This window comes from Sphaerodactylus townsendi, linkage group LG02, assembly GCF_021028975.2.
Source record: "Sphaerodactylus townsendi isolate TG3544 linkage group LG02, MPM_Stown_v2.3, whole genome shotgun sequence".
Classification (NCBI taxonomy): domain Eukaryota; kingdom Metazoa; phylum Chordata; class Lepidosauria; order Squamata; family Sphaerodactylidae; genus Sphaerodactylus; species Sphaerodactylus townsendi.
In genome coordinates, this window is record NC_059426.1 from 141,163,975 (window position 1) to 141,187,555 (window position 23,581).

Sequence of the window (23,581 nt, forward strand, 5' to 3'; positions counted from 1 at the left end):
GACCATGAGCACATCCTGTGGCAGCGAATTCCTCAAATTAACCTTATACTATTTGAAGAAATACTTCCTTTGTCAATCCTGAATCGGCCACCCCAGTGGCGTAGCCACCAGGGGCTGCGGGGTGCGTGTTGCACAGGGCGCATGCCTTCAGGGGGCGCCAAAAATCAAAAATGTATTTTAAAAAATATTTTAGTGTTTTTAATTTGTCTGCCGGCAGGGGGCACAGTTTTTAGAATAGCAGCACCAAAATTTCAGGTTATCATCAGGTGACACTCCTGATGATACCAGCCAGGTTTGGTGAAATTTGGTTCAGGGGGTCCAAAGTTATGGATCCCCAAAGGGCGTGCCCCCATCCCCCATTGTTTCCAATGGGAGCTAGTGCTAGATGGGGCTTCCCTTTGAGGGTTCATAACTTTGGACTCCCTGAACCAAACTTCACTAAACTTGGGTGGTATCATCAGGATAGTCTCTTGCTGATACCAGCCAGGTTTGGTGAAGTTTGGTTTAGGGGGTCCAATGTTATGGACCCCCAAAGGGAGTGCCCCATCCCCCATTGTTTCCAAGGGGGGGGTAATAGTAGATGGGGCTTCCCTTTGAGGGTCCATAACTTTGGACTCCCTGAACCAAACTTCACTAAATCTGGGTGGTATCATCAGGATAGTCTCCTGAAAGTAACCTGAAATTTTGGTACTGCTAACTTAAACATTGCTTCCCTAACAGGCACCCTCAAATTGTTCCCAGATTTTGGTCCCTTCTGAGTGGATTTAAAGGGAGAATCTGGGCTCCCTAGATTAAAAAAACATTGAAAGTATTGTTGAAGGCTTTCACAGATTGATTCAACTGGTTGTTGTGGGGTTTCCCGCTGTGTGACCGTGGTCTGGTAGATCTTGTTCCTAATGTTTCGCCTGCATCTGTGGCTGGCATCTTCAGAGGTATATCACAGAGAGAGGTCTGGACACAGTGTATAATAGACTTCTCTCTGTGATACACCTCTGAAGATGCCAGCCACAGATGACATTAGGAACAAGATCTACCAGACCAAGATCACGCAGCCTGGAAAACACACAACAACCAACATTTAAAATGATGCTGTGTGCGTGTGTGTGGGGGGGGAATCTACCCTGAAACAGCATCACTTTCAATGGTGTTTAAACTAGGGAGCCCAGATTCTCTCTTTAAGGTGGATTTAAAAGAAAAATCTGGGCTTTCTAGCCTAAACAACATTAAAAGTGATGCTGTTTCAGGATGGATCCCCCTCCCCCCTCCCCAACCAGCATCACTTTCAATGTTGTTTCAACTAGGGAGCCCAGATTTCTGAGTTGGGGCATGTGTTCAGATTTCTGAGTTGGAGCATGTTCTATAATGTGATTTTGACTTTGAGATGACATGGTGCAAAAAAATTGCTCTTTCGTCGTAGTGGGGGAGGGTGGCCTTTGGGCAAAACTCAGATTTTGAACTGGGCTCCGTTTTCCCTAGCTACACCTCTGGGCCACCCCTTCAGCTTTAATGGATGATCCCAGGTTCTAGTGTTACAGTGGGCAGGGAGGGTTTCTCCCTGCCCACTGTAACCACACCATGTATAATTTTATAAACCTCTATCATGTTTCCCCTTACCTCTTTTTCCCTAGGCTAAACAGTCCTGGTGGTTTTTGCTGATTCTCATAGGGCAGTAACTCTGGTCTCCTGACCATTTTGGTTGCTCTTTTCTATATCTTTTCGAGCTCTGCAATACATTTTTTCAAGTGTGGTGATTAGAACAGTACACAATATTCCACCTGCTGTCTCATCATAGATTGATATAAAGGCAGATTGACAGCAGCAGTTTTATTCTCTATTTCTAATTACGACTTTCTAATTATGACTTGCATGGAATTTGCCTTCTTCACAATAGCATCGCACTCGGTCAAAGTTTTCATTGAGCTATCCACAACCACCCCAAGACTTGTTTCTTGATCAGTTGATGCCAGCTCAAATCTCACCAGTGTACATGTGAAGTTGTACACTTGCTCACTTTGAATCTCATTTGCCTCAATCCTAATTTCTCCCAGTTTGAAGAGATTCTTCTGATTTCTTCGTAATCATTTTTGTCTTAACTACATTAAATAATTTTCTGTCGTCTGCAAATTTGGCTACCTCACTACTAACCCCTAAGACTGTATAATTTATGAATGAGCCGAAAAGTATCAGTCCTAATGCAGAGGGACGCTGCAGCTCACATCTTTCCGTTGCAAAATTATTCCTACTCTCTGCTTCCTGATTTTAGCCAGTATCCCATGACTCTGAACTTTGCTCAGGAGTCTTGGGTGAGGGACTTTGACAAAAGCCTTGTGGAAATCCAAATAAATAATAAAATACCAATTTATTCCTGTCAACATTAGTTTGCCTCTTATAAGAAGTTGAAAGATATCTTAGGGCTATTCAGAAGTGTGAATAATTCTTCAAACTATAGCATAAACAGGGGTAGACTCTCCCCCAAGTTGGCAGACATTGTCAATTGCTTAGGGGGCCAAAGAGATCAGGGACCTCCAAGGGCACCAAAGAATGCTTGCTGTGGTAAGTGTCAACCCTGAGCAGTATCCACAGCACCCTCGCCCTGCCACCATGCTCATCCTTCCTGCCACCACTCCCCAAGGAAGCAGGAACAGCAGATAGCTGCCAGCTCCATCTTGCTGGGCTTTACAGCCTTGCTCTGGCTTTGTGGGGTGGCCCAGGGCATGGTGGCACACTTTACCTGCCTTCCCCTGCGAGAAGGGAGAAAGAGCAAGCAGCCCTGAGGTCCATCATGCTCTCTCTCTCCAGCTTGGGGCTCAGAGGGTGCCTGGGCTGCAGCAGGTCTGTGTGGACACTTGGCAGGGGCCTCTAGTAGGCTGTCTAGGGCACCAAAGCTGTTTGGCTGGCTCTGCATATGCAAGTAGCTTCTTAAATCGATCGTCTCCTGTGTGTATTAAATGTAGTAGCTAAATCTGGTTCTGAACTATTTTCCTTTCAATATGAAGTTCAGACAATAAAACCTTTAAGTGCCCACAAGTGTGCAGCCCCCAATGAACCATGGGCTGTAGTTGCATCTTCTACAAAAGTCTGCGAAATACTAGTCTAAACATTGAAAAAACCCTTTTGTTGGGCTCATTCTCGTTAAAGATGTAAAGGTACTAGTGGCTAGTATTACTCTCTTGTTGTACTACAGTAGTCTAACATGACAGCCCCTCTTGAATCCTCATGTTCTTAAATCTTTCCTTAAAAAAAAAAGGGAAAGTACTGCTTTGGACAAAGTTCTTCTGTGATATTTTGTGTCTGCAAGCCTTTATTGTTAGGACTGCCCTGAATTTCTTAAGTTGGTTTAAAAAAGTAATTGCCAGCCAATCCATCTACAGGTTACATGGGCTTATAATTGTAATATGTAATAATGCCTGCTTAATGACAAGCAATCTGAGGAATCCTGGAGAAACAGAGTCCCTAATCTATTGACTGTGCTGAGGGTCACTGTTACAGTGAATTTCTGAGGCTGAACAGCGTGCTCCCTGCTGCCTCCCTGTTAGAATTCAGTACACCATACCTTTAGCATCCTGTCTCCTGAATGGAATTCAAAAAGACACTTAGATTTCCATAAATAAATTAGGAATTCAGTGGCTTCTTCCGGCTAATCAGGACAGGCTGATAAACCTTGCTAGCTGTTTAATAAATGAATTGTGACTGATTACCTATTAATATGGACGCCTCAGGAATTCACCCAGGGGGAAGCTGAGCAGTGAAATAGAGAGGGGCATGGCCTCCTGGGAAATCAGGGCTTCATGTTTGCAGCTTAAATATCTCTGTGAAGTATCAATAAGGAGGTAATTGAATTTTGAACACAAACATGAGCGCCGGATGGATGAAGGGAGGGGGGGGGGGCTGATCATCACTTCTAGGCCCCTTCATTCTTCCCTCTCCTTTCCCTTGGAGACCACTCTAGTGAAGATAGATGCTAAATCCATTAAATAAAGATTAGACTCTGTCGTGGTAGAAAATGGTAGCTTAGCTAGATCCCTGAGCAAATTGGGACCTTTAGCAATACAGAAAATTAAAATATACATTTTTAACAAGTGTGCTATCGACACGCTAATAATGGTTCCCTGGCTTGTGGGGCTTGCTCACCTTTCAGAGTTGCTTTTGTTTATCTGTGTGGCTTTCCCTGTTTTTGTGCCTTAGTTTTTTTTATTGCTTGAAAGCAGTGAAAGCTGCCGCTTGTTCAGATTGCAGAACCTGATATTTTCCCTGTTGTTTTTTTGTAATCTGGTGATGGATTTTTTAGTCCTAAAAGATATGTTCTGCATTTCCTGGGATGCAGACTTTTATAAGAGACCGTATATACCTCAAGGGGATGAATTAAAGCAGGAGACAAGTAGACCAAAGGATATCTGAAGCCTCCAAGGAAGGTGAGGCGTTTCTAAGCTAATGCAAGCTAGAATATTGAACTTCATATACTATGTATTTTTACAGAGATGGATGTGGATATGTGTGTGCTATGTATTTAGTTTTTCAGCCTCATTTTCTCTCATTTATGTTTAACCATTCATTACTTAAAATATTGACATGGTAAAACCAATGTAGTTAGTCTTGTCAGCAGGCTCAAAAAATTCAGCTTGTGTGACAAAATGTGAGTGCTAACAGTGGCCTCTTGGCCACTTAATGCCGCCAATTACTTGCAAGCTGATAACCTAATAAAATATGTAAATCGGCTGCTGGTTTCTGAATCGTGTTACATTACCAGTATTAAAAAATATACCCGATCCTGCACTAGAAGATAAAATATATCTATTTATAGTCTAGTCCTTGCTTGAGGGCATCAATGGATTCACACCAGTAGCAAGAATATAACAAGCAGGTATCGCAAGTGTCTATAATGCATGAGAGAATAAACCAGCACTTCTGAACTCCTTCTAGAAGTGGCACAATCTCGTGGGGGGGGGGGGTCTAACTAAGTGAATGGGAAGCTAAAATTCCTTTTTATACCAACCTCAATAGAGTGTCAGTGTGATTAAGAATGCCAGATGGGTACCTCCACTGGCCCAACTGACTGTTGCTAGAGAGAAATAGAGCAAGGTGTCAACTGCATTCAGGGAACTCTAAAGCAAACCCCTAGGCTTTCTCTCACAGTGTTTTCATATAGTTCTGACAGCATGAGGGGCAAGATCATTGGGTCTCACATCAGAAATTCCTAAGGGAAGGTTGCAGTCACGTACTACTGTGTTCTGGAACTGGCCAATCAAGAAAGAGTGAAGCCACCAAAGCATGATACTTCCAAGTCCTACCCAGCCAAGCTCTCTTGAAAGATGCTGTGGTCAGTGGCATGACACTAGGTGAGTAACATTCAATAGCGTAAGAGCCATATGTCACTCTTTGAAAGACCACCTGTGTCTCTACCAAGCACTTTTGCCAACATAGAATTTGTCTTATATTCCAGGAAACTGGGCAAGGCTGTTGCTTGGCAGAGCTTGTTATTGATATGCAGGAAGAAGGAAGGTCTTGTCCAGATAAAGAAATCAAGTTGAAATTTAGCACCCAGTAAAGAGCAGAGGGATGGAAGTTCAAGTTAAGATGCCACCACTGAAAAAACCTTATTCATGGCGACCACCTTCTTTACTCCTGAGAGTGGGGACACATGAAATAGGATCTCTGCTGATTAACTTAACTGACAAGTAGGCTTATACCCTGCCCTCAGACCGTGAAAGGCTTCCCCATTAACCACCGGCACTTTGAATTGAATGGGTGCCCAGTATAGCCTCCCTCCCTCTTCTATGCCATGTTTGCTAGAAAGAGAAATGTTATCCACAATGTGAAGGAAACTCATTGCAGCAATCCACGTAAAATAATTTTGCTTTCTCAGAATACAAGAAATATCAGTATAATAAAAAATAAAGGCTTTTGACATCACTGATACAACTTGCAAAGTCCCCAGGTCTCTCTTGGCTCCTCCCACTCCAATTAATATCCAGGAAATTATCCCTAACTCAGTAGGGCTAGATTAAGCTAGTCTTATCTCATACACTTTCTGCCTGAATAATATTTCTGCCAAATATGTCAAAAGTAGTGTGAAGTCGCCTTGGTATTAGTCAGGGCCAAAGGGGAAACTGGATGAATCAACGTAATAGATTCTCCGTGGAACATCTCAGAAATTAGGAACGGTGGGAGAATGGGGATCACTGCACAATCACTGGCTCTCACACTAGCTTTATTGGAGTTCCCATTCTAAACCTTTGGTACTTGTATAGGACTGAGTTTCGGGGGCAAGTGTGTTGTGCTATCCTATGCAACGAAGCCCAAACTGTTAAAAAATAATAGAGAAGTTCTTTCCTTGAAGTACCTGAGCTCAGAGACCTGATATCCAGAGTAGCTAAATGGAAATCTACTTGTGTTATTTTGAAGCTCACATGAATTCTAGGCACCAAGGGGCTATGATCAAGGAGTAACCTAATCTGAACAGCATGGGTGGGAACTTTCACTTCCTGAGATACAAAGATGAGCTAGTGCAGTGTAGAGGCCAAGAGACTTCATTGTAAACAAAGAAATCACCTATTCTAATGTGACATTGAGCACGTTTGGGTACCATTTTGTTAGCCTCTGTTCTTCAGTCTCCTGTCTGCATATCAGAATGATACTATTGATCTGTTTTATATAGTGGTAATGATTATTGAAGACACATTCTAAAGCGCCACAGAAGTACTTCTGAGTAGAATCATATTAGTGTAGTAGATACTTTTCTAGAAATCATACGAATGATTTCATTGCAATAAATTTTTTACCAGAAGTTCACATAGTTCACCTGTGATAAGATTTCAGTGCTCTCATGATTGTCATAGTTTATTTATGATGTTTTATTGTGATCTTTTACTGTTTTAACCTGTGTAAGCTACCTGGAGACTTTGGTATGAGGCAGGGTGTAAATATTTTTAAATAAATAAATGGTTGTTGTCCTTCTACAGAGAACCTGAGTTTCTTGTGCAAACAAGTGTTCCTTGAGAACTTCATTCCAATTTAGAATTATCATTGGCTTGCCTGAATCTGTGTTTCCCACCCCAGCCTCCTTCCCCTCGTCTTCTCTAGGTAAAGGCAGTCCTCTGTGCAAGCACCAGGTCACTAATGATCCATGGGATGATGTCACATCATGACGTTTTCTAGGCGAACTATGTTTGCGAGATGGTTTGCCGTTGGTTCCCTCAGTTTTCTACACTTCAGCCTCAGCAGGAGGTTCGCTCTGATCAGTAGGAAATGTACAGTAAAATTTGCAAGATCCTTTTCCCTTGAAAAGGGGGACTTGTGGCCCTTTCTGTCTGTTGGCTCCTGGTGTTCAGTGCAGCCATTTTCTCCTACACGCTGCTCAGCAGTGGCTGCAAGGATGAAGGAATTTTACCCTGCTGATCAGCAAAATAAGTGAAAACATCCAGACTGTGCACAGAGTTCCTGCTCTGCAAATATGCAATTAATGGGCTGACAGATAACACTCTTAACAAACCAACATTAAATAATTATACCAACTCAGTGAGCAGAATAACACCAGGGGGAAAAAACCTCAACTTCACAGAACAACAAAACAAAGTCCACTGAGGCAGTCGTAGTGATTCTGGGGTCTTGAGCAGAAATTAAGGAATAAGTTCCAGAATCATTCAGGCAGAATGGGGGCAGAGTGTGATCAGCTGTTGGGTGATGGGCCCATATAAGTCATCTAGTCCAATCCTCTGCTCAATGTGGGATCAGACTGGAAGAGCACCACTGAACAGTGTTTGTCCAACCGCTGCTTGAAGACCGTCAGTGAGGAGGTGTTCACCACCTCCCTGGGCAACTGATTCCACTGCTGAGCAATTCTTACTGAATTTTTCTCCTGATATCCAGGCAGTACCTTTCCACCCATAATTTAAACCCATTATTTGGAGGCCTGTTCTCTGCTGCCAACAGGAACAGCTTCCCGCCCTCCTCTAAGTTGCAGCTTTTAAATATTTAAAGAGTGCAGTCATATTCCCCCTCAATCTGCTCTTCTCCATACTGAACATTTTCAAGTCCCTCAGCCTCCCTTGTGGGTCTTGGTCTCCAGGCTTTGATCCACCTCATTGCTGTTATCTGCACCTGTTCCACCCTGTTCATACATTATTTTTGAAGTGAGAACTCAAAAACAGCACCCAGTACTCCGGGTTCAGCCTGACCAATGTTACCCTTCTCTGTCCCCAATTGGTCAGTGAATTTCATAATAACCCATTGACAAGTTCTATCAAATTTTCCTTATCTCCTTCTATGGTGGTCTGTCCGCCACTGTTTCTTCCTGAATGAAAAGTACCTTTGCTTATGGAGAGATGCCTCTTTCCCTTGTACCTGTGGTGGTGGAGCTGTGTATGTTAGTCTTTGTAGGCAGAAACTTGCTGCATTCCACAAAGACAAGAATAAGGGAGAGGCCAACAAATTGCCATCCCTGGACTAAGGACGATAGGGAAGAGGGGGCTGGGAACGTTCAGCCTCAGGTCAGTGCTCGATTCATCTGAGTCTCCCCAACACTTCTGCAGCCTTTTGCCTGACTTCCTGGAAGAACTTTTTATAGCCCATGTAGCTGACCCATCTGGCTTCAATTATATGGCTGTTTAATTAATCTGAATTACATGTATTAAACTGAGTGGGGATCCCACTGAATAGCTACACCTCTGAGGAAAAGGCTACTCTTCCCACACTGTTCATGTTGGCTGTAATCTAGCTATTACAGTTGTATAACTAGCATTTAATTTAACGAATGTGTGCTGTTTTTAATAATTATTTTGGGATTTTGCTTTTATGGCTGTCATAGTTCTCTGGGAGCCTTGATTAAAAAGTAATCATCTAAAACCTTTGACATTTTTTCCCAGTGCACATTGTAGTACAAAACAAGCTTGCTTCTCATAAACATAGATGGAATATCCATTTTTGTACATTAGATTAGCTTCAAAATACATCTGTAGCTTTTTACTTTAAACCAGTCCTGCAGCCTGTAAGTTCTCATTTTCTTTGGCTGCAAATCATGTCTGAGAGAGGACAGAGATTATAAAACGGCACCTGTTTAGTAAGAATGGTAACAAATAAAACATTTGTAGATTAATTATCAAGGATTTTAACATGGGCACACTGTCCTCTAGTGGTAGACTGTCATCTTGCCAAAGGCTTTATGTACCTGCAATTTGCCCATTCTGCCGTTTTTAAACATCTGTGCTTTATGGTCCACTGTAATGCTGACCTTTTAAACATCCACATGTTATCCAGTCACTCTTATGTAACCAAACTTACAGCCTAATCCTTTGCAGATTTACTCAGTCTGTATTCAGGAAGTCTTACTCCAAGGTAGGTGTGCACGCTGTAAGTGAACTGTGACTTTGATTTGCAAATACTTATTGTCCCTCTTTCCTTTTAAATTTAATCATGCAAGGTGCGCACAAGAGCCTCGTGTTGGAACATTGTGGCGGATTTCAGGATGAAGACTGAAATACCCTAATAGGGTTCAGGGGCGGGGTTCAGAATGCCCATTAACACCTTTGCATGACTATACCATGAGCCATGTCCAAGCAGTATCGGGATACAGGGCCGTTGGAAGTGCTTGAGCAGACCAGGGTTGTGTATTGAGATTGCATTACAAAGTTTGGAAGAGAGCAAAGAAGTGCACAAATACCGAACAAGTTTCTTTAAATTCCCCCAAATACCACAGTATGTGAGCATTTGAGCTAGTAATAGGATGTGTGTTATGCTTCTCTTTATCATCAAATGACACCCACAACTAGTGAAACTAGTACAACAGTCCACTTGACAACAACTTAGGCTCTGAATTAATCCTCCAGGACAGCACCCAGCAATTAGTAGGCTATAGGTGGTTCACCATTTTTTAAAACTAGCATTTACCTTGTTCACTGATACGTTTAATTTTACAAAACAGGAATGTGTACTCTTAATGCAGTTTAATTATTCCATAATTGCTAAGTGACCTTGAGCATGCACTCTTGCTTAAATACCTAAAGAAGCACTTTGCTTGTTCAGCATCTAGCAGCGAGTAGGATTTATGTGGTTCATCCAAAACTAGTCAGCAGTTCAGTGCTGGTCCATAGTCCCTCCTCATCTCTGACCTGGGATTTGCATTGCCTTTTCCCTGGTATAAAGTCTAATACTTAGAAATTCAGTATATCCTTAACTAAATTGCTGCTGCCCAGGTAAGCCTGTGCAAGTTTATGCTTAACAAAGGCATGCTCACTTCCTTAAAAACGAACATATATTTCTCAGACTTATTTAAAGTTTAAAAATTGATAGGAATTGACAAATATACCCAATTCTGTGTAGAACTTATTAAATGTTGTAAAAGCATGAGGATCTTAGCAGAACAGGTGGGGTGGGGTGGGTGGGGAGGCATGGTGCTTATTAGTTCTACTTGTCCCACCTCTCTCAGTCACCCCTCTTTTTTTGTTCTCACCTTTATCTTGTTTTGTGTTACCCCCACTGACCCTTAAAACAAATTGTTCTTTTTTAAAATCTATGTTTTTGACAATTTGGTAGTTAATAGTGCTAGCTGGAATTGAGATCAGCATAGAGCCATATGTGAAAATTTTATGGAAAAAAATGAGTATTTTAAAAGGATATCATGAATATTTAATTGGACATTTGTTGTGTAGATGCACCTTATGAAAATTTCCTGGAGCAAAAGGAGGTGGCAAATCCGTACACAAGTTCCCCATTCCATGGGAATGGATATGCTGATGAAGAAACTTTTTAGCCATTGACAGGATGTTAGCAGTATTGAGTGAGTGGTGACCGTGCCCAGGGCTTGTTCTTGGCCTGCAGCCTACTCAGCCATTGCTCACTAGGTACTGCAGATCTCTCATTGCTGCCACACAACTGGCTCACATGGGCACTAACTAGTCAGCCTAGCCAAGTGGCCTCCCTCTGCCTGGGCAACAGCTTGTGCTTGGGTGGAGGGCCTTAGGAGAGACTCCTAGTTTCAGACATGCTGGTTACCTGAGTTCACCAGTTAACTAGGTGCTAGTTAACGAAAAGAAGTTTGGATCTATTTGTCACAGCACTGTTAAACAGAGGCTAGATCAGCAAAATCTACTTGACAGTTAACATGTGACTTCAGCCTCTTTCTGGCTCTAATTGGGAAAAGACTGTGATTGGTTGATATACCAGATAAAAGACTGCAGGTACTGAAGTTTGTGGAGGCATTTGTCTTCGAACTGCTTGGCGAAGCACTTTGTCTGTGCAACCAATATTTGTGAACAATAAAAGTAGGACCGCTTCTGTGAAGCCAAATAGCTGTGTGCGTGTGAGTTCCTACTGAGTTCCTGAGAGTGGAGCTGCTCTGCTACTAGGGGTTTTACTCCATCCTTCACATTATCCCCCCCCCCCACCTTTCTCTCCTGTAAGGGGACTCAAAGGGCCCTACATACTCCTTTCCCTTCCTCTCCCACATACACCTTCTGAGGTGGGTGGGGCTGAGAGAGTTCCGAAGAGCTGTGAGTAGCCCAGGGTCACCCAGCAGGCTTCATGTGTAGGAGCAGGGAAACCAATCTGGTTCATCAGATAAGACTCTGCCGCTCATATGGAAGAGTGGGGAATCAGATTTGCACCAAACTTGTCCCTTACATTCAAACAGTCAATTTTTCTTTTACTACCCCTGCGTGCTGGTGGTCACAAAGCTTTGCTCATGGGACTCCGATGATTTCCTTCTGATGAGGCTGCTTGTTAGATTTATCTGTATCTTGAAGACAGAGGCACACTTAAGATGCTAGTGATTGCACTCTGGGTAGGACTGCTCATAAAAAATGGTGGCTTCAGGACACCAAGAAGCTGCCTCTTAACCTTAGGCTCCTTTCTCCAACGTCTTCCTTCCTCTCAGATTCCTTTCCAGATCACAGGCTTCTTCCTTCGGACTCCTCCTGCTGCCACCTCTTCATGGCCTCTGTGCAGAGCAGCAGTTCAGAAACTTCTAGAGCTAGCTTTTAGGCACAAAATTCTCCTTGTTGAAACACAGATTTATAGCTCTATCTTTACAATAAGAAATCCCCTTCAATAGCATTTCTTTTTCAGATTAAACTCATTTTTCTTTTCCTTACCTGCTGAGTAAACTTTTCAGCGTACTTTCATTATTTGCTAAGGCTTTTAACCGCCACGTGAAATGACAGGGAAGGCAAGTCTCAGCCTGCAGGACACCAGTTGACTCTCTCTGCTATAAACATTTTCTGATGCCTTTTCTCTACAGTCACTCTTGGAGACATCCTGCTTTTAAAATTGCTAATATAAATCCCATTAACTGTAAAGATGAACATATACATTAAGAGTTGCTTTCACTAATCTGGAGCCTTGTTAAGTACATTGGCTTGGATTCATCGGTGCATTTCCATGAGCAGAAGGTTTTCTGAGCAGAAGGTTTTCTGCCCACAAAGTATGATTTTTAATGTGCCTTTTACCTACTCCCTGCAGTTCAAAATGCCCCCAGAAATGCTGTTACTGGATGTTCCCCATCCTCCAGGAGAAGAAATTGGAAAAGGTCTACATAGGTATTTGGAAAAGGTATAGGAATTTGGGAAATGGCTACATAGAATTGGAAAATGGCTACATGTGTACCCTATTCCTGTCCTTTTAGCTGCATTTCTGGGTATCTTGCAGGACAATCCTAAACAGGGCTATAAGAGAACCGCCTCCCCACAAAAAACTCTTAAGTATCTGTGAAGCCTATGTGAATGAAGGCATACTGTGCAGGCGTTGGGCTTAAAAATAAACTCCAGCCGTAGAAATGAATTATTGATTATAGTGGCTTCAAAAATGAGTGCAATGACTTCTGTAGTGTTAAGAACTGGAGAGCAAATGCTTAGCTAGGGGGGAATCCCATACACGTTGCAATCCTTGTAAATGAATTAGCTTTCCATTTATTAAAAGAGGAAACAGGTTCATTTATAACGACTGCAACTTGTTATAAATACATTGTGTGTAATCTACTTAGGCTAACCTGGAATCAGTTACATGTATTCACATTTTTAAAACTGATCTTAATGCCAGGTGTGCTAACCAAAGGAAACCAGGTATGAAACCAATTTACAGAACTAGGCCGTAATAACCATGACAGAGTGCTAGATTAAAGCAAGTGGTGCTGTTGCCACATGAGCAAGTCTCCTGTGTACAGTTGCTTTGTTTACAAATATGTTGTAAGCTTTTAGGCGAAAATATTGCATGGCTATGCTGGATTTAGTATAAAGGGTTTTTTAAAAAACAAATTCAGTTCTGTTGGTTGTATTAGAATGCAAGTAAAGGAGTATTAATGGAAACACAGAAACAAGTAACAAGTAAAATTTTTAATGGATTATAAGTAGCCAAGTCCATTATAATTTTAATGGATTATAAGTAGCCAAGGTTAATTGATTATAAGTAGCCAAGTTTATGTGACTAAATGAGAGTCTGCTTGTTTCCTTTTGCTTAAACTCATAAGCATCCGTCAGAATTTCAGAACAAATATTTACCTAGTATTTTCCTTTTAGGTATCCTTTTAGGTATTCCTTTTAGTAAGTTATCCATCAAATAGGAATCCTCATCTCTTTCCCCCAATAGGCTATGCAGTCCTGCATCCCAGATGGTGATTATTGCTGGTCCTGCTTTGCATCTTTCTTTTCTACTAGCTATGAAACATTGCAGCTTTGGGTACAGCAGGGTCAGAATGAAGCAGCATCAGGAAACAAGTAACAGCCTTTCAGTAGAGGTGGTATCCCAAGCTTCTTCATTTCCATGCAAAGAATAGTAATGGGGGGGGGGGAATATTGCAAGAGAAGAATGCGTAGTCTCTGTTTTCAGTTGCCTTCTTACAACTGAGTTACATTTGTTGCTAACTAGGGGAGAAACCTGTCTCACTTTCTCCCGCCATACACAAAGTATTCCTGCTGCTTTGTTAAACAGTTCCATTAATCCAATCTGGATGATAACATTCTGTGTGGTTTTATCTGCTAGCCCGCTAAAGCTCTCTTTTTAATAGGAAGTTCATTATATTTTCACTATAAGGTGAATATTTGTTTGTAGACATAATCTTTGGTTTGTATCTTTTGATGGGGTTTTGTCCACAAGGTTTTGTTTTGTGATATAGGATGTCTGTGCAGCGTCAACTTGTTATTAAGCCTTTTCAAGGGGGTCCCTTGTGACCGCTTCCTAGAGCAGGTGGCCTGGGTTGCATATGTGGAGTCAGGAGCTTGTGTCTTATCAGAACATATAATCTAAAAAATCACTCAGCCTGCTCTTCTCTCCTGGGGAGAGAATGGCCGCACTGGCCCCCTGCTAAAAACTAATTATTAACCCAGAGTAAACGTCATTCAGTGCAAATCCCAGCTGAAAATGCCTGGGTGATACATATTTCTGGGTATTAGGCCAAGCTGTCATTTGACTTTTTAATAGATGGTCTGCTTGTTGTCTCACAAAATTTGAAGCTGATCTTTTTGAATTCAGTGGAATATTTCAGTTCATTCAAGTTTACTAATGCAACAAATACTTGTAGTGTAAATTAAAACCATGTGGGGCCAAGTAAGATATTGGCTTCCTCCCACCATTTGTTGCTTTTTAAGTAACTCAGGCCGTTTCCGCACGGCCCATTAATGGCGCCCTGGGGACGGGAAATACGCCTTCCCCGTTGCAGCAGCGCCGACCTAACTCTGCTCCCTCTCCCCCAGGGCGGCGTCAAGCCGCCCTGAAAAACAACCCTTTAAAGGGTTGTTTTTCCTTCAACAGCGTGTTCCCGGTGGCGTGGTGTGAACAGCACCACCGGGAACACGCTGTTTCCCTTCCCCGTCCGACTCACCTTGTCCTCGTCGTCGCCTGCTGGCCGTCGAAGCCCCGCCCATGCTGTCCTCCGACCCCTGGAGGTCGGAGGGCAGCGCATGGGCTTCAACGCCAGCAGGCGACGACGAGGACAAGGTGAGTCGGACGGGGAAGGGGGAAGAGGCGGCTCCATGTGGCGCCGCCGGCCGTCTGCCGGCCTCTCCAGAGGCCGTCCGCATGCTTGCATGCGAACGGCCTCCGCCTCCACGCCGGCGGAATTCTTGCCGGCGTGGAGGCGCCCTTACGGCCGTGCAGAAACGGCCTCAGTTGTTCTAGACATAGCATTTGGTTTCTTGCCACCTTTCAACCGAGGCATGTTCTTCTCTCAAACTCGAAGCCATATGTGTACACTTGCCAGCAATGTTTGCAAAAGGATTTGGTAATTTGATTTTCTGCCTGGCAGCTTTCTCATGATTTCCAGTAACATTTCACCTGTAACTTTTGTCTTGCCACCCTAGTTGCCTTTTGAATAGCATTGCTGGAAATCTGAAAGGGCCTCAGCACTTCCCAGATTCAAGCTTTTTGTCTTCCCCCAGATTTTACCTGGTAGAAACAAAGCTTAGTGAAGTTCAGTAGTGCTTTTAAAAATATTTGTTTCCTCACTCCCACATATTTGAGGAACTGAGCACTCTGGAAATCAGGCCTGCAAACCAGCTGAAGCAAACCTACTTCTGGCTCGCCAGTCCAGGTCTCCACTCCACCCCACTGTGGGCTCGCCAGTAAAGGCATCCACCCACCCTGCTCCTGATCTGGCCTGGCAAGCCCAGTGTGGGTTTACCTAGGCACCCACGACGAGGCAGCAGGACTTCCTGTTGTCTCATTGTCTTCAAGCGCCCTTGACCCTGCCCATGTTGTCATCAACATGGGCAGGGTCGAGGGTGCCATCCGCTGCCACCTCCCCCCTGCCGGCTGGGCTCCCAGCTGCTTTTATAAGCACTGAGGCTGAGGGTGGGACTTGGGGAGGCATGGCACGCCCCCAGGGACGGGGGGTGAGCCCGCCCCCCCACCTCAGTGCTTATAAAAGCAGCTCTCTGAGGCCGGGGATGGCAATCTCTTCTGGCCTCCCTGGAGGGGAGGGCAGAAGGGACTGCCAGCTAGGAGCCCAGCCAGCAGCGAGGGAGTGGGGTGGGGGTGGGGGGCTGAGACAATTTGTTTCTGGCACCATTTACTCCCGGTACGCCTTTGCTGTTAATCCTAATTTTTGGCAAGGGATTTTTTTTTCCAAAAAATACATTGATATGGAAAGCGCAGACATTCTACAAATCTAGGGGAATCCCAGATTTCCATAAAGATCCCCAAACATAATAGAAGGTGAGAATTAACTTCCCAAAATGGAGAACTGCAAACTTCTATAATGTATGGTGTGTGGGTCCTTGTATGTTTTTGTCAATTGAAGAGGTAGGGAAAAGTACAAGCTGAAAATGGGGGGGGGGGACTTTAGTAGAAAGAAAATGTGTATTATGTGGAATGACAGTTTCACCCCATCTCAATAGGATGAGCAGCATTTTAGGCAGTAGAGTTAAATTTTGTAACACTGGAAAATACTGAACTCTTCAGTTACATCAGTTACCATCATATACATTATGACATATTACTTGTGAACATATCTTTGAAAATATGCTACATCTCTATACATAGAAATATCTAACACTTTTAGATTGTCTCCCTTAAAAACTTTTTTTATCTTTAAAAATATTTCACTCATTCCAAAAAGTTTCATAGGGGATTTTTAGAGCCTTCAACCATTTCCATTTTTAATAGGAAAAATTGTAAACAAATATATATTTTGCAGGGTGGGGTGGGGTTCCAGGTCTTCACATACGTTTCTGTGGGCAAACATGCAGTATATCTTTCAGGAAAATTGTTGGTGCTATTTTAAAACTGCTTTTGTTGGAGCAAGCCCCATTGAATTACAAACTGGAGAATACTTTTGAGTAGGATAGTTTAGGATTGCTGTCCTAGGCCCTTTCCACACAGGCGATATACAACAGCCCAGGGACGGCAGAAACGCCGTCCCTGGGTGGCTTGTTCGCACAGGAGGTGCTGCTGCACTGCAGCAGCGCCGTCTTGGCTGCCCGAAAGCAGCGTGAAGTCGCCGCTTTTAACCTCGCAAAACAAGCGAGGGTTTTGCAAAGGAGCGTCTTCCCAGCGGCGCGGTGCAAACTGCACCGCTGGGAAGACGCTGCTTCCCCTGTCGCCTCCACTCACCGTCATGTCCAGCATCGCCTTGGAGGGCTACAGGGACCCGCCCACGCTGCCCTCCGACCCCTGGAGGACCCCGTGTGGAGCCGCCTCTCTGGCTGAGGGGGAGTGGGGGCTGCTCGCACGCTAGCGTGCGAACAGTCCCAGAGCCTCCATTGGCATAAATTGTGCCGATGGAGGCTCGTTTCCGCCCGTGTGCGGAAGGAGCCCTAATGTTGCAGTCTTGTAGCATATTAACATAATGATTACAGCTGACTTAACACTAGGGACTTTTCTAGCATTAAATATTTTTGTAGTTAATTAGCCTCATAATTCAGCTCCTGGTCTGTGGTATTGACTGGTTTAGCTGTGAATGTCTTTGGTGCAGTTTTGACTTTATCCCTGAATAAATGTTTTAAGCTGTTTGTTTCCTACTTTTTGTTCCTAGCCTGAAACTAGGGGGCAGAAATTACCACTACTGAGAGAAATGAACTGCATAAACTGCAATTAGAACTGTAGCGCACAGGTGGCTGAAGATCCTATACCATTGCCAAGCTATTTGTTCCCTCAAATGAGAAGTTTGTCAAGGAAAGTGTTGTAGTAAGGGGAACAGAATATCTTCTTCTGGGCTGAAAATGTTTCTTCAGATTCTTCCAAATATGGTTTTTATATCAATTTGAAACCGCAGTAAATCTGTATTCCTAATTCAGTTAGTTCATATATTGATTTACAATAGTGTGTTGGGAATAATTTTGCCCTGAATAGAAGCTTTTTTAAAAATCACAGCTGGATTTGGCATATAGAGTTTTAGAACAGGGTCCTCTATAGCCATCAAGTTTTAAATAGATTGTTCTCACATCAAGGTTAACAGTGGCTTTTGCACTGTATGTCCAGGACTCCGCTACGGAGACGGGCATCTTAAATCTTGATGCTAGTCATATACAAAGTGCTACTTCAATGAGAAGATGGAGTGACTAATGCCACAGCCTAGCATGTAATGTATCCAGAGCTTTAGCGATTGCTGCATTTTGCAATTTAATGGTCCCTCCACCCAGATCTGTACCTATATACATGCTTTGCTGTGTCAGATCTGCATTCTTAGGATGTAAGGTTCCATTAAAAAATAAATAATAATCACAGCCCTCACTCTCCCCCCTCACCACATTCATTTTCTATAATATGGTAATGATATCACCGTAGCAGTAATTACGGGTCATCTTCATTTCTTTCATCTCTGCTGGTTCTGATGGCTTCATTCCTTTGACGGAGAAGATTTGGCTGTGGGTACTCTGATTATTTTGTTAAGCATTATTCGAATAGACAGGAGTGAGAGAAATTAATCAATCCAAATGCAATTAGCATCATGTTTAACCCAGTGATGGACGTCTCAAGGTGAAACAGCCAAGGGAGTTTCAGTCATTATTATTCAATCCAGTGGCTCTTATCTAAATTATAATCAGGAGGGGTTTTATTGGCTTCAAGGAAAGGAGATGTAACTCTTTCCCAACACCAAATGTCAAGAAGATCATAGGTCAAGGAGGTCAAGATGGCTGCTGTTGGTTTCTTGGAGTGAGAGGTACTACAATAAATTCATATTACTATTAGGTTAGTTGAAACAAAACGGTTATATTCCTGTGTTCTTAGTGTATTTTATCTGAGTAGGTTTTTGGCCATCTAGGAATGACAAGTACTTTACCTATCCATACATCAGTTCACTGGAGCCCATTCTGATTAGGTCTGTATTATAATTATACGCTTTGAAATGCTGAGTAGAACCTATTACTGCTTTCTTGTAGAGGATAGGAAACTAGGTGAACTTGTAGTACACAACCCCTTTCAGAGAAAAATCCTTTTGATTACATTTTAAAAAACTTCTCATGTGTATGTCTTTTCTGAAATGATTATCCAGTTGTAGTAATCTCATACCACCAACTAAAATATTTGCATAATAAATAAGGATAACAACTTGAAGAATAATTATTACAACTAGCCGTACTGTCCAGTGAAAAGCGCATTATGATTGAAATAGAAATAGAGCAGGCAATGCTAGTATGGTAGCGGGGGGTTGTATTTAGAGGCCCAGTATTATGGACCACACATTCTAAATTTGTCAGGTTTGTGCTTTTTTATAAATTCAGTGCCTCAAATCTTAATCCAATGTTTCAATTACTGTTTTTAACTTTTGACTTGTAATTCATTTCCCCATCTTTGATTCACAAGAACTACCAATTTTAAAACTGGTTTTGGAAGGACGAAGTGAAATCTTTGTATGCTATTAATATTCAACTGATGAATGGATGGAGTACATGCAGTATAGAACTGCAAACTTATGCCTCCTGTTTCATTTGTTTTTCCTTGTCTGTATTCAGATTCTTAAGCAGAAGTTGCATATTTCAACTAGTTTTTCATTGTGCCCCTAGCAAACTTGCTGGCTAAGCATTTTATGAACACTTTTCTCTCTTAAAGAAGAATGAGCCAGTCTGGCCCAGCATGAGAGTTGTTTTGCTAGATTAGACCAAAAGTTGATACAGGTCCATCAACACTATCAAAGAAAATAAGCATCCCCTCCACCATCCCTTTATGGCAGCTGTGAACTTGCCATGTTTGCAAAGGGCAGGATTATTTCCATGTTTGGGTAATTTTCATTAATGTGTTGACAGTGTTTTCGCCCCTCACTTTTTTTCAGCAATAGCTGCTGGGCTTGGACTGAAGTCTTCCAAGCTTTTGGTTAGGTAAGTTAAGGTACCTCTTTCTAGAGCAGTTCAGAATTTTATGAGCATATCATAAGGAAAGCTGGATTAGATTTGGACAAAGGTAGAGTAAAAGTTGGGGGGTGGGGAAAACATTAATAATTTGTGATATGCAGACATCACATTATTGCAGAAAACAGCAAAAGCTTGAAACAACTATGGTGAAAGTTAAAGCAGAAAGTGCCAAAGCTCGACTGAAACTGAACATCAAGAAGACAAAAGTAATGACTACTGGGGAATTATTCCCCAGAAATATTAAAGTGAGAAAACTGAAATTGTTCAAGACTTTATAGCCCTTGGCTCCATCATCGACCAAAATTGAGATGGCAACCAGGAAATCAGAAGGAGATTGAGATTGGGAAGGGCAACCATGAAGGAGCTGGCCAAGGTTCTTAAGTAAAAGATGTGTCATTGGCAATCAAGATCAAGCTAATTAATTCATGCCATAATATTCCCTATTATTATGTTTGGGTTGTGAAAGTTGGACAACAAAGAAAGCTGATAGGAAGAAAGTTGTTTAATATGAAATGTGGTGTTGGAGGAGAACTTTACGGATACTGTGGACCATCAAAAGCCCAAATAAGTGGGTTTGAGATCAAATCAAGCCTGAATGCTCCCTAGAAGCTAAAATGGCCATGGTACTTTGGTAAGATTATGAGAAGTCATGAGACACTGGAAAAAACAATAACGCTAGGAAAAATTGAAGGCAGCAGGAAAAGAGGAAGACCCAATATGAGGTGGATTGAAAAAGAAGCGATGCCTCTCAGTTTGCAATATCTGAGCAAGGCTGTTAACAGTACAATGTTTTGGAGGACATTGATTCATATAATCACCATTAGTCGAAAGCAACTTGATGAAAGCAACTTGATGGAGGCAACAATGGCCTCCTCCAGACATTTGACAGGTCATACACTCGATTGGTAGGATAGGACTGGTCTAGATGTGAAGGGCCTTGAACTATTCCCCTTTATTGTGGATAGACTGTTATGTGTAAGAAGATAAAGCATATAGAAAATCAGTTGCATGTTATGTTGGAAGGAAGCTGGTTTCTCCCCTGAGCTGGAGGACATCTTCTGGGTGATTCCCACCACATTGAAAGGGAGGTAGGAACAAACTTTCAACTTCCTTCTTCCTGTGGGAGTCCCCCTTCATCTCAGTTTCTGCCTCAAAGAGAGAAGCAGCATACAATCACCTGTCCTAACTAATTCTCATCTGATATTTTTTCCTATCCTTTCACTCAATTCTGTCTTTATTCTGACTAGCTATAACCTTTCTCTTCTTCTTTCTTTGGGAAAGAACTGGCACTGGCACATTGTGTGCCCAGCAGTTACCACTGCCTCTACAAATGCTGCAAGGATTTGGAAAGAAATAGGATGCGATCCCTTTAACATGCAAAGGAACCACACGGACAACAATTTTCTCTCCAAAGGAGAGACAGGAGCCCCGATCATTCTGACTGTGGAATCAGCAGTTTAGATAAAGCTGTTAATTGTGGGTAGCTGTCCTAAGTTTGGATCTGACTGCTGGCTTGCCCTAGCATTTTCTGCATGCATAGCTCACCACATATTTTCTCAGTGGCAGGGACGTAGGTATAGATTTTTTTATGGGGGAGTTCGGGGGCGGGGCCACGCCCCCACCCACCCCAAACCCCGCCCCCAGCCTCAGTGCTTATAAAAGCAGCTCTCTGAGGCCAGGGATGGCAGACTCCGCTGCCCCCCACCCCACCCCGCCCCCCACCAGCTGGGCTCCCAGCCAACAGCCAGCAGTCCTTTCTGCTCTCCCCTTCGGGCTGAGGTGTAGCTGGGAAAATGGAGCCCAGTGTAAAATCTGAGTTTCGTGCCCCCCTGCCCCCCATGGGCAACCGCTGTGATGCTGGAATCCATCCCCAACAGCAGCACGTTCAATGGTGTTTAAACTAGAGAGCCCAAATTCTCCTTTTAAATCCATCTTAAAGGGAGAATCTGGGGGCCCCAGTTAAAACAACATTGAAAGTGATGCTGTTTTGGGGTGGATTCTCTCCCACCCTGAAACAGCATCACTTTCAATGTTTACACTGGGGACCTCAGATTCTCCCTTTAAATCCATGCCGAAGGGGATGGATTTAAAAAGAAAATCTGGGGAAATTTGGGGGGGGGGGGTGCCTGCTGTCAGGGGTGCAATTGTTAAGCTAACAGCACCAAACTGTCATGGTATCTTTAGGAGACTCTCCTGATGATACCACCCAGGTTTAGTGAAGTTTGGTTCAGGGGGTCCAAAGTTATGGATCTTCAAAGGTGTTGCCCCCATCTCCTCTTAGCTCCCATTGGAAACAATGGGGGATGGGGCATCCCCTTTGGGAGTCCATAACTTTGGACCCCCTGAACCAACCTTCACCAAACCTGGGTGGTATCAGCAGGAGACTATCCTGATGATACTATCTAGGTTTATTGAAGTTTGATTTAGGGGGTCCAAAGATATGGACCCTCAAATGGGTAGCCCCATTTACTATTAGCTCCCATTGGAAACAATGGGGGATGCGGGCACCCCTTTTGGGGATCCATAACTTTGGATGCCCTGAACCAAACTTCACCGAACTTGGCTGGTATTAGCAAGAGACTCTCCTGATGATACCAGCCAGGTTTGGTGAAGTTTGGTTCAGCGGGTCCAAAGTTGTGGACCCTCAAAAGGGTAGCCCCGTCTACTATTAGCTCCCTTTGAAAACAATAGGGAATGGGGGACCCCTTTGGGGGTCCATAACTTTGGACCCCCTGAACCAAACTTCACCAAACTTGGCAGGTATCATCAGGAGTGTCACCTGATGGTAGCCTGAAATTTTGGTGCCACTAGTCTAAAAACTGCGCCCCCCTGCAGGCCAAAAACCAAAAAACACTTTAAAATTCAAAAAACCCACAAACGGGGGGCAGAGCTTTGGACATGCAATGGGAGGGTTTGAACCCGAGAACCCCCTCCTTACCTACGTCCTTGTTCAGTGGTCAAACCTTGTGTCTTGAAAACGTTTTCTGTGAAGTAATTCTGTGCACTTTCATTTTTCCCATCATTTTCCCCCTTGTCTACATGCATTCCATGTACTTCTGCTGAAAACAAGGTATTCTGTTCCTCAAGCAAAACTGTTTTTGGTGCCCTGTGCCCGGCCAGAACAGAGTGGGAGAGTCACAAGCAAGGTTTAACAGTTCAAATAAAAGCTTTAATATTTAGAAGAATGGAGACCCTAACTCTTCCCAGGGTCTATGTAAAATAAAGTACTTGCTTGACTGGACAGTAGAAATTGTAGACTTTTGTTCTTTCCTTGATTGCTTCCAGGAAAGTCCACTTCTTTAAGTTCCTTGAGTCTTTATCTGGCTGCTATACTCTGTAAACCTCAAATTTGTGCTCTCTGTACACCTTTGATGTGGCAAAATACTTCTGCTTCCTAACTCCTTGGGCACCTGAGCTGAACTGATCTGAGTTAAACAGGGGCATTGCTGGGAGATAACAGAAAGACTGCCTCTTGGGAAACTTCTTAAAGAGACAGGGGCTAACTAAAATTCCCTCCCTAGACTATACAGAGGACTAAACCCATGCTATCTATGGGAAACAGATACAAAATAATGACAATAATAAAGGCTTCTGTGGGGGCATGACACAGGGACTTTGGTGATGGGAGGTATATAAATTTACAGAAATAAATAAATTACAGAAATGAAATGTATTATTTCTAATGGTGATGAGATATCATCTGTGATGCAAAAGAACAACTGTCCACCTTTTTTTCCTTTTGCACAGAAACTCTAGCATTGCTATGCAGTTATATTGAAGTGACAATTCAAAAAATGTCTTAGCCTCATTCA

The 23,581-nt window shown here is 43.0% G+C and overlaps 1 protein-coding gene across 1 annotated transcript in view; it reads left to right on the forward strand.

The window, feature by feature from the left end:
- Nucleotides 1-23,581, forward strand: part of LIN52 (lin-52 DREAM MuvB core complex component) — a 63,989-nt gene that overhangs the window by 26,012 nt on the left and 14,396 nt on the right. The window lies entirely within an intron of this gene.